The 11,246-nt window shown below is 35.2% G+C and overlaps 1 pseudogene; it reads right to left on the reverse strand.

Moving 5' to 3' along the window:
* Positions 1-9,818: 9,818 nt before the first annotated feature.
* Positions 9,819-9,935, reverse strand: LOC145285054 (5S ribosomal RNA; annotated as a pseudogene).
* Positions 9,936-11,246: the final 1,311 nt, after the last annotated feature.

Consider the following 11,246-nt stretch of genomic DNA (forward strand, 5'->3'; position numbering starts at 1 on the left):
CTCCCAAAATAAAAGTAATAGACCATTTTTAATAGGAAACTCGAATCATTTTAATTGGAGAATCAAGTCATTTTTTTGTTTTGTTTTTTTACCAAACCTGCCCGGATGGAGAGGGCATGAATATCATAAATATCTAATATCAGTTTTTTCTTTTTTACTTTCAGTGTGACCTAGATTCTAAACATTGATATTGAACTCCCTGCATTATTTCTACATTATATTTCAATCACGCGTCTTTTATTTTTCGCTATCCTCACCTGGGAATAGTGCCAACAAGGCACTTTCTCGAATAACAACTAAGATCAGTAGGTTCAAGTCAGTCAATAATCTAGAAGTGTTTTTTTTTTCCTTTTAGGTCACGTTCAAAATTGTTGACAAAAATGAAGAGAAAAAAATCTGTTCTCAAGCAACAAAGTAAGGGTAAAACTAAAAACACTAAACTTTACCTATTTATACATTTTAAAATGAACCTATTACATCAATAATGAAAGCAGTTTCCAAATAGAATTAAAGTGAGCATGCTCCCCCCCCCCTCTGTGAATGCACAGTGGACGAAGCATAAAAAATGACTAAGTTCAGCATTACCCCCCCATTTAGACCCCAAATCCCCAGAGGGACGTCAAATCTTGGTGAAAATGAACAAAATGTGCAGTTTTAGGCCTTAACATATGTAAATTTGAGTTCTGCACTATGAAAAAAAGAAATGATTAAATCCATCATTAACCGCCCCCATTTAGCCCCAAAAGTCCCCAAGGCCTTAACATATTAAAATTTGAGTTCAAACTGCTAAATAGACATGCACAGAAAATTTGACGAATATGGTAAAATAGTCCCAAAAATAGAGTGCTTTTATTTGCCCTAAAAGAGCCCAAGAGTTATTGCGAAGTATAGACAAACAAATTATATAGAAAATCAGTTAGTTACAACTTTTCGGAAAGTTTTATAAAAATCCAAGGCATCATATTTTTTTTAATAAGCACAAAAGTGTCAATTTTAGCCATTTCAATCCGAAAGGCACCCCGAGAGGGGTAACCAGAGTTTTCCCGGAAAATGCGTCCAGTTACTTTTTTTTTTCTCTCATATCATGTTTAATGTTTGTGCAAAATTTTTAAAAAATTCCAAGGTATAGTTATTGTGAAAAGTGCGGACGGACGAATGGACCAAAAAATAATTTGTAAAATCAATGTCTTTCTACAAAACGTGTAGAATTGCCGGTTATAAAATCAAACTACCACTTGCAGGCAGAAATAATTGCAATATTCCATGTGTAAATATTACTTTAATGAAACAGCATTTGATAGATTATCCACTCCAATAATGAATTTGTCCATCTGTACATAATGAAATATTCTCACTTTCATATACACCAGCTATCTAAGCAGTTTAACTAGAATTAAATAAACTAAGATCAGAAGCCTAGAAAGTTGGTTTATAAGCAAGCTGTGATGCATCACTATGCTTAGCAAGGCAAATAAATTAATTGGGTTCTGACTGGTTGGTAGGTCATAAGTTGATATACTACTATATAAATATTTGGAAGCATTTTCCTATAAACTTGATAATAAATCCGAATAACAAATCCTCGTCTCAAAAATTCAAAATATTTTTTTCTTTGAACAATTTTGAATTTTACAAGTAAGAAAAAAACAGAAAAAAAGAAACTGAGTATTTCTGGATATCTTATATGAACACACATATACCCTTAAATTCAGATACATAACCATAAACTAGAAATAAAATGAGATCAGAAGCCTAGAATGTTGGTTTGTAAGTACGGTGGAATACACCATTATGTTTAGACAGACATGGCTTCTGATTGGTTTGTAGTCGATACATTGATACATTACTATACAAATATTAGAGGCATTTTCTGTCAACTTGACAGCAGTTGGAGCCCTTACACCAGTAATTTACAAATTTGAATATCCATCGAGTACTACATAAAATTACATACAGAAACTACAAATGAGTTTACCCTATAAATAATTGACAACCCTGATGAGTAAAATGTTTTAATATTTAATATTTATCAAAGTGACTGGATTCAACATTAAATGATCAAAAGAAATATTGATACATCATTAAACTCTACACCATTATTTATAAAATAAAATTAATAATGACCGACATAAGTTCCTCTAATATTCCATATACAAACATTGCTTTAATAACAATATTTACATAACAGATTATCCACTCAGCAGCCAATCAAAGTGCAGATAATGAACAGTTTCGCAGATGGGACAACGTTGACAAGCAAGAGATTGTTCATGTTAATTTATTTATTGTGGATTATTATTCTCATCTTTAATAAAGATGACAATAATAATCCGCAATAAATAAATTTATATAATACTCATCTCAATAATGAATTCCAATTAAAAATAAAGGTATTGTTCCTTTTAATTAATGGAGATCTTTCTGACAGATAACGTGAAAGTTCCTCTTTCACCATGTTAAACATGCCTTCCTTAACCGCTTGACCATGTTTAATTATCAAGAAAAATAAAAAAGAAACCGGAAAGAAAAAAGCAAACACTCTTCACTATTATCTATTCACACTTTCATATAAAGCTGCTTCTTTTCAATTTTACTTATTCCGTTACTGAACTGATCATACAATTGAGTATTATCTGCTACATCACACACACACACGAGTGTTTCAAGTTTTCTGAAGAATCGTCGATTCTGCCTGACCTATCAGTCCAGTTTGCAGCAGCATACTGAATCTAGTAATCAGTGACCAGTTAGTTTGTTAAAAGGGGCCATTCCATTATGCTTGGATATCCCATCTCAGAGTTCTGACTGGCTGCTAGTCCAAAATCAAGGGTGGATCATCTATTATACAGCTCTTTTGCTGTTAAGTGTCAATTTACTTATACTGATACCTTTTTTCTTTTACTTGAAGTCACCACTTATGAAGGCATGCAGATCACTCGAGGATAAGAGTTAATGAATGTAAGGTAATAGTGTAGTAATCTTTAATGGAGTAGATTAGGTAGAATTTGATTATTAATGGGGACGGCTAAACAAAAACTTGTTTACATTGAATTTGAAAGCTACCATATTGTATTGGATCAGGAAGCAGACCAGTGGAACAGTGTTCCACTGGCGGGCAATTTTGGAAAAAAAAGCTTTGTTCATGGACTCAGCGTTTAGATTTAGACACAGATAGAGAGATGGCGAATCGTATATAGTTGCTGTAGCCAGTTGAGATCAAAATGTGACTCCTCTCTATTATTCCTGGAAAAGGGTGTCAACCAGGACAATGGAGTCAAAGGCAGTAATTTTTTGATTTAGGAGTCAGAGTTATCATAACACAATAAATTTGTTATGTTTTAATAGAGCTATTTTTAACCACATATCACCCATATTATTCATACAGATGCGAATCAAGGTTAAAGAGAAAGGTTAAATAGATTGTTAGTTGAATGATGACTATTATGGAAGAATTGAAAATACAGAATGGAATGAACAAAGCTTGTTTATTTATAGGGACAGTATATGACAAGTATTTGTTGGCATGGGATTTTAATATGTCTATGTTCTAGTTTGCGGGAAGCAGTCCCAAAGTAATGTATTAAACGATAAGCTCTTGAGAAGAAACTGGTCGTTGAAATTTCGCCTTATGCAAGACACATGAAGAAAAAAAGGTTATTTTTCATTGCAGTAGAAGGAATAGTTCTTTTTGCAAATATCTGACCTAGAATAGATAGATTGGTAGCTTAAATGCGCACGTTCTATGGAAATAAACATAGAGAATGATCAGCATCCCTAGTCGAATTTGTTTGTTACCTAAGCAAAAAAAGTGATCCAAGCAGCATCTGTCAAGACGTGGCAGCATCACTACATCTGATGATCTATCCGACTTGTATATAGGTCAACTACTGCAGCAGAATCAGATACTTTCTGAAGTGGTAAAATGCCCGTCAAACTGCAATTCTGATCTAATACTCCATGGGAAACGTTGTAAACAAGAGCTTTGGAGTCAGAGTGAATGCAGATTCTTCACATTAAGAGTCAGAATCAATAAGGAAAAAACATACCGTTCGATAATCCAGATCCCCGGGGATGACATCAAAATAAAAGTCGGTCAGAAGCCTGAATTGGATGGCTGAGAATGGCGTAAAAGGAAGTCAAATTGTGGGACGTAAAATCCCCGGAGATTGGGTCAACGAGATTGACCCACATTTTTAAAACAATGCATGTTGAAATACTGATACCATTTTGGCCAATAAGAGAGATGACAGACAACACAGAGAGAGAGAGAGAGGGAGGGAGAGAGGGAGGGAGAGAGAGAGGGGGAGAGAGAGGGAGAGAGAGAGAGGGGGAGAGAGAGGGAGAGAGAGGGGGAGAGAGAGGGAGAGAGAGGGGGAGAGAGAGCACGACAGCGAGAAGGTACACTTTTTATCCACACATCTATTCCACCAACCATCATTAATGCCAAAACTGTCATTCAAAAACCGAAAAGGTTATTTTGAATAAACAAAATATTTTTATAACCACCTGTACATTTAATTATCGCCAACAAGTATATACAGAGGGTCCCAATAAAATGTATACACTCTTTAAATCTCAACTTGCTACAGGAATACACTATGCCGCGCTCCTAAGAGATGTTTAAGAATAAAGAATGGCACTTCCAGCAGGATGTAGCACTTTCCTACTATCATCATGACGTAAGAGCATATCTTGATAGTCACCTGCGAAACAGATAGTTATGACGAAGAGGAAGAATCGAGTACTGTCCACGTTCACCGGATTTGACCTCCCCCCCCCACTAGATTTTTCTCTTTTTCGGAGTGGGGGAGGGCACATTAAACACAGGGTTCACACCACAAAACGAGCTACAATGAATGAGTTGAAAGCAACCACTGAAAGAAGATGTGTCAACATACCAATTACACTGATTAGGAACTTTTCGATTCAATCAGTGAGCGTTGTTAGCTGTTCATGGACCACCATCGTCAATGATTTCAACGCTGGTTTCTATATATGCTCACAGTATTTTGATGTATAAAACTTTTCTTTCTTATTATAAATGTTGGATTTATGGTCATTTAAAGAGTGTATACATTTTATTGGGATGCCCAGTATATTGAGAAATGACAAAAGTTGATTTTTAGAAAATATATAGCCTGAAAAACACATTTGACGATCGACTGCAGTGAATATATCACAATACTTTGATATATTTTATTCACAGATGTTATTTTAAATAAATATCACTCCTCCTGAGTCTCTCTCCCACCTATATGTACATGTTGGGTCTCTCTCTCTCTCTCGACGAACTGTGCGTACAAGTTGCGTCTCTCTCTCTCTCTCGCTCTCTCTCTCTCTCTCTCTCTCTCCGAACTGTGCGTACAAGTTGCGCCTCTCTCGCTGACATAAGTACAGGTTATGTCTTTATGTTATATAGGTTAAATCTCCTCTTTATCATGAAGATTAGATCATTTCTAAACGATTGAAAGCGATCATAAACTTCCTCTACAGAAGGAGAATAAATATTTTCCAGTTTTTTCCCCTCTTCATATTGTTCATGAAATCCAGTGGAAAAAAAATATTGATCGAAATAACTTGGCATTACCGTTTCTGTTTTTGAAGGGATTCAGAATTGGAATTGATCTACTTAGGATTAATATTCGATTCGAACTTGCTGTAGAATAAAAGAGACGTTGAGAATCACTTCTTGAAATTAATCGGTTAATTGAAAAAGGAAACGAGTGGCAGATGTACGTAGCCAATCAGGGTTATGGAAATCAATTGTTCCTACAAAAGGTGGTATTTTCATAAGGTAATCATATCTGAATAGCAGAAGCGTTAAAGAAAGATGCTTCGTAATAAAACTAGAAAAATATATATAAAACGAAATACTGCGTTTATATATATATATATATATATATATATATATATAATACTCAAGGTTTTATATAAAGTAAAATGCAAGTTTAAAATGGTTGTCAGCTTCACTATCATTCTTTTATTATCGGTGCTAATCGATATGTTATTTATTTACAGTATATTTATATGCTTGTGTTCGTCATTATTAAATTCTATGCCTGGTTTCTGTCAATTTACGTCAGTTCACACAGATCCCATATTATATATGTATATTTCATTTATTGATTTATTTTGTATCAGAATCATTTGTTTCTGGTGGAATTTCCACTCTATTGATATCGCTAAAACAAGCAACAAAAACAAATTTTAAATTTAGCGATAAAAAAAATGCATTCAAGTGGTAGGTCATCGTAGCTCATCGGTAGAACGCCAGACTGCGGAGAGCTAGAAAAATGCATGCCCATAGTAATATTATATATATATATATATATATATATATACAAGCAGTATTACCCGACCTTTGATAAATATGTAAAAATATAAATTTTCCAAAAGTTAGTCAAAGAAAAATCATTCTTGGTAAGTTAATGAATTTGTATTTGTATAAATAATGTTAGTTAAAGTGTTAATTAAAGTCATGTTTATGGAAAAAATGGAAGAACTATTTTAAAATATAAAAAACATGTTAAGTTGTATTTATACTATAATTGATGTATTGCCGCCTGAGAATTTTTGATTTAATAAAGTAAATTGTCCAATTGTATCAATGAACGTCTTTCCAATTAACGGAACAACATTAAGAAGTTACGTCGTCAAAAAAAAAAAAAAAAAAGAAAGAGAAACACGCTGTAATGGTCGTGTGTGCGTGCGCTCTGAAGTGTGACGTAGTAGTACAAACAATTCCATAACAGAAATACTGTGTCGGCGTCAGTCTGGTGACAATTTTCACCTGGAACGGTATGGGGCTAGTGGATAGAGACGTTGAATCTCTACGGTTTCAGGTGAGAATTGTCTGAAGATAGCGGTTTCAATCGTACTCACAGCTGGCCCGAGGCTTACTTGAGCAAAACACGTTGTGAGACGACAGCAACTATGGATAGCAGTAATTGCTGAGAATGCAGTTAGGAGATTCGAAGTTCCTATCCCGTTGCGTTTACCACCTGACGGAGCTCAGAAGAATAGTTCGCCGAAACGTCGTGATACAACATCTAAGAAAGATAAGTATACTACGCCGCAATATAATAAATTCATATATCTTATTGTTTTGCTTTTATCTGTATATTTTTATAGAAATCTATCCAGACAAGGCATGGAGATACTTGATGTAAGAAATTTTAAAAAAAATACAAGGTGAAAAACTAGCCAATAAGAATGTTAGATGGATAGATTGTGACCCAAATAACAGCAATTCTTCCACCTCTTTTTAGATTTGTTGGAACCATTTACAAGTTTGGAAGACAAATGTTACAACTTGGAGCCGATTAACCTCATTCATATTCTTAATGAGATTGGCGTTATTCAGTTGGAAAAAGATTCAGCAAAGGAAAAAAAGAAGGGCCAAGTCGTTGGGACTATTTAAATGAGACTGTAATAAAACTAACAATTGATAGCAAGGCGGTTTACCTCTCGTATGTGTGTGTGTGTGTGTGTGTTCTTTCTTCTATTCTCTTCTGGTGTTTCTTGTCTTGCAAATCCAAAGAAATAAGATGAGGGAACAAAAGGAGGGGGAGGAAGAGAAGGAGAAGAGGGAGAGTAAGCGATCTGAAAACACGAGTCAGGAAAAACGATGGATCAATAACGGGGATAGAGACGACTTTTGCTACCAGCATTTTTATGTGACATTTCATGCTGGCAGCAAGTTCAACGCAAAGTCAAGGTCAACGCATCCTTTTTATATGAATAAAAATCAATCTAAACTTGTGTACATACTAATAGATTTGTACGTACCGGATCTGTACCTAAAGTAACTGATCATCATGAATTTCGGACTACAACTGTGTAAGACGGTTTTGTTCAGTTTTAACTTCGTTTATGCAAAGCGGATATAAAAACGGATGGAAACTATTCGTGAAAATTCAGTTACCTTCCATGTTCGTGAAATTTTAGTCACCAATAAATATTCCCTAAATTGCAGAGAGGGGGTGTTCTTAAGGGGAGGATAAGGGTTTTAGAGAGGAGAATGTAAGCACAGCCTCCCACTTTAACATTCAGATATTTCAGATTTATATTAAATTCAATCCATAGTTATTGGACACCAATTTGGCAAGATGCCTTTAATTTCAATTTTTTCATAAGACCTCTTTAAACTTAAACCTCACATTTTAAGCAGCTATTGCAATTGAACCATGTAATGGATTATATGACGTAAAACAATCATTGCTTTGAAACAGGTGTAAGGCACTTTAATATTTTGTGCATACTCTATATTAGGAACATTATTTTAAACAATTTTAAATCCCCTAATATATATATATATATATATATATATATAGTTATCCATACACAGTACTGTTTCGTTGTATCACAACTCAGTGCAGATAGACTGGCACCTTTTCCTAGCCGGAGATTGAACCTACAACCGTCGCGTTGATAGTCCGCAGTTCTACCCACCAGCCCATGGGAATGGTGCTTGCAAATGACCTCAACATATGTCCATTTACATAAACATTTACAACACACTTTTACAGTGCCCCCTCTCTATTTATGTGTGTGTGTGTGTGTGTGTGTGTGATTTAGGCAGAATATTCTAATTTATGTAAACATTAAACAACAAAATTTTTTACAATCCCAATTTTTTTTTTTTTAGGTGAATGGTGATTGTTTATATTATTTGTTTTGATCGAACTATTGCACACGTCTTTAATGTTCAGTAACTTTTTCCAAAACACCGATCAAGGAAGTTTTTCGTTTGAGGAGACATCCTTTGCGAGTATTTCGATTTGTATATATATATATATATATATATATATATATATATATATATATACGAGCAAACAGTTAATAAAACATATTAAAAAACACTTTGAAATGAGTTAAAAACATATTTAATCTGAAAAGGAAAGACTAGATAAGTGGATAGTCCCTAATCCGCGGAGTTTCGAAGACATACTTTCCTTCTCATCAGAGGGTAGGGATTAGCAATATATATATATATATATATATATATATATATATATATATATATATATATAAAGCACTTGTATGTGTTCGTTCACTCTAGCCTTCGAAATGATTCAGTCGATTTTTTAAAAATTTAACACAAATGTTTTTTCGTGTGGGAGTGTTCTTAGATAGGTTTTGTATCAGAAGAACGCTGAAAATTATTGAAAATAGATAATCGAAAAACTGACTAAAGAAGGAACAATCGCATTTTGACCAAAGACAGTTCAACATCCCAAGTGCATTTGAGAATGTCTATCATCATACATGCAAACGGGAGCGGCGTATAAAATCAATAGACAGGGGCGCGTTTGAAATGAATGTTTCCGTTTTGATCCCAACTCAATTGTGATACATGATTTTTGAATTTTAAACTTTACTTCAAGTCATTACATACAGATAATTTTATAAAATCAACAGAAGGTGCTCTACAATGCAGGTTAGTCCACAATGCAATGTTTTGTGGACTAAGTTACTGCGGCAAACATGTGAAGATTTCTTTCAGGTGCATCGAGGTGGCTCTCTGGCTAGAGCAGGCAAGCAATCAATTTGATTGAAAAATTAGCGATTTCACAAATTTCCATAACCCATTCAGCGCGGCCATAGCCGAGATTGAACACACTACACGAGTTTGTAGTGTAATTCAAATCTTGTTGGCAGCTAAATACTTGATGCTTTGTCAGTGCTATCAAGGGTATTTTTTCTTATCATGACGCCATCACTAGACGAGGTGCCAAACACTGCTTAAGAGAGTCCCATCTACCCTCTATACAAGTATAGACAGCGCCAGTTTCTCAACCTGGTATTTTACCCTGCGGTACATACAGCACCTCGCCTTCCCAAATGGTTACCCATCTGGTACTGGCCAGGCTCAACGTTGCTTAACTTCGGTGATCTGGTGAGAACTGGTGTGTCAACGTGATTGTGCCGTATATTCAGAAATTTCAATCAGAATAAAAGTATTGAAAATGTGGAACGTTCGTTGATCTTTATTCAATCCCGGGCAACATCGGATCATCCTGCTAGTACATTATATATCTCACTATATATTGAAGTACAGGTGTTTCTAAGTTGACGATTGGTCTTTGTTGTTAACTCAAGAGTTTTCTCACGGATCTAAATTTGATTTTATCTTTGTGTGAATATCTGGCATTCTATAATAGATATAACATTTTTTTTGGAATAATATAAAAAGTTTGCTCCAGAGATTTTTCATTGATAATTTGATTGATCAATAATCTATTGATCTCGTTCGAAAACATGATCAACCTCTGAGATATTCCTAAAAGCATTAGCTCGAAGACATTTTCATTCCAGGATCCCTTTAATTCCGTTTGGCTTGCATAACCGAATCTCAGATTCTCCCTAGGGTGTTAAATACTTCTTTCACACATTTTTATCAAGCGGAGAGGCACGGATGGTGGATGACTAAAGAAAGAAAGATTGTCAAAGAGGGATTATCTTATTCACTTATACCTTTGCCAGCAACTCAGTTTTTTTTTTATATTGAAAGGTTGGTTGGTTGTTTTTGTTTTATGACTCCGTGGCTTGGTGGGGGATGCCCTTTTCTCTACCCTGCAACCTCTTTCCCACAGAAGAGACGTAGCGAGCCTGTCATTGTTCTATCGTTATTTCCATGGCAGGTGCTCGTCTGAGCTCCATTCTCTGGTCCCCCCTCGCCAATCTTTCTCAAAAAACACCCGACTAGCTGAAACCACCGTCAATAATTTTCCCCACTCCCTATCTGTGCCTAAATCAAAACGTAGATACCATGAACAAAGCTTCTTTCTTAGAACTGCACGCCTGTGGAACTCTGTTCCGCTTGCCTGTTTCCCTTCCGACTTCAACCTGGATGTATTCAAGTCCAACAAAAACAAATTCCTGATGAACCGCCCCCACCCCTAAGTAATGACACCTTACCAATTCTCCAATACTATTGCTACACTATCCCTTTGATTACTGTACACACAATAACCCTTATCCCTGAGTGGCCATTGGGCCTTGATAAGTGGTGAACTCCATGTAAAAAAAATATATCAACCCTTTTCAGGTTATTTAATGCCGAATCCAAAGATTTTAAAGAAAAAAATTTAATAGAATATATTTGTTGTTTTCACGTTGGTTTCTATTTAACACATAGTTGGGACCCTAACAGGTACTGCCACTCTGGGAGCAATGGCAGTTAAAGGGGGGCTCCACACTCCCCAAAGCCCACAAGCTGGGGCCTCACCACTGGATATAGTTTA

This window comes from Euprymna scolopes, chromosome 9 (assembly GCF_053919585.1).
Source record: "Euprymna scolopes isolate OS-2025 chromosome 9, ASM5391958v1, whole genome shotgun sequence".
NCBI classification, from domain to species: domain Eukaryota; kingdom Metazoa; phylum Mollusca; class Cephalopoda; order Sepiida; family Sepiolidae; genus Euprymna; species Euprymna scolopes.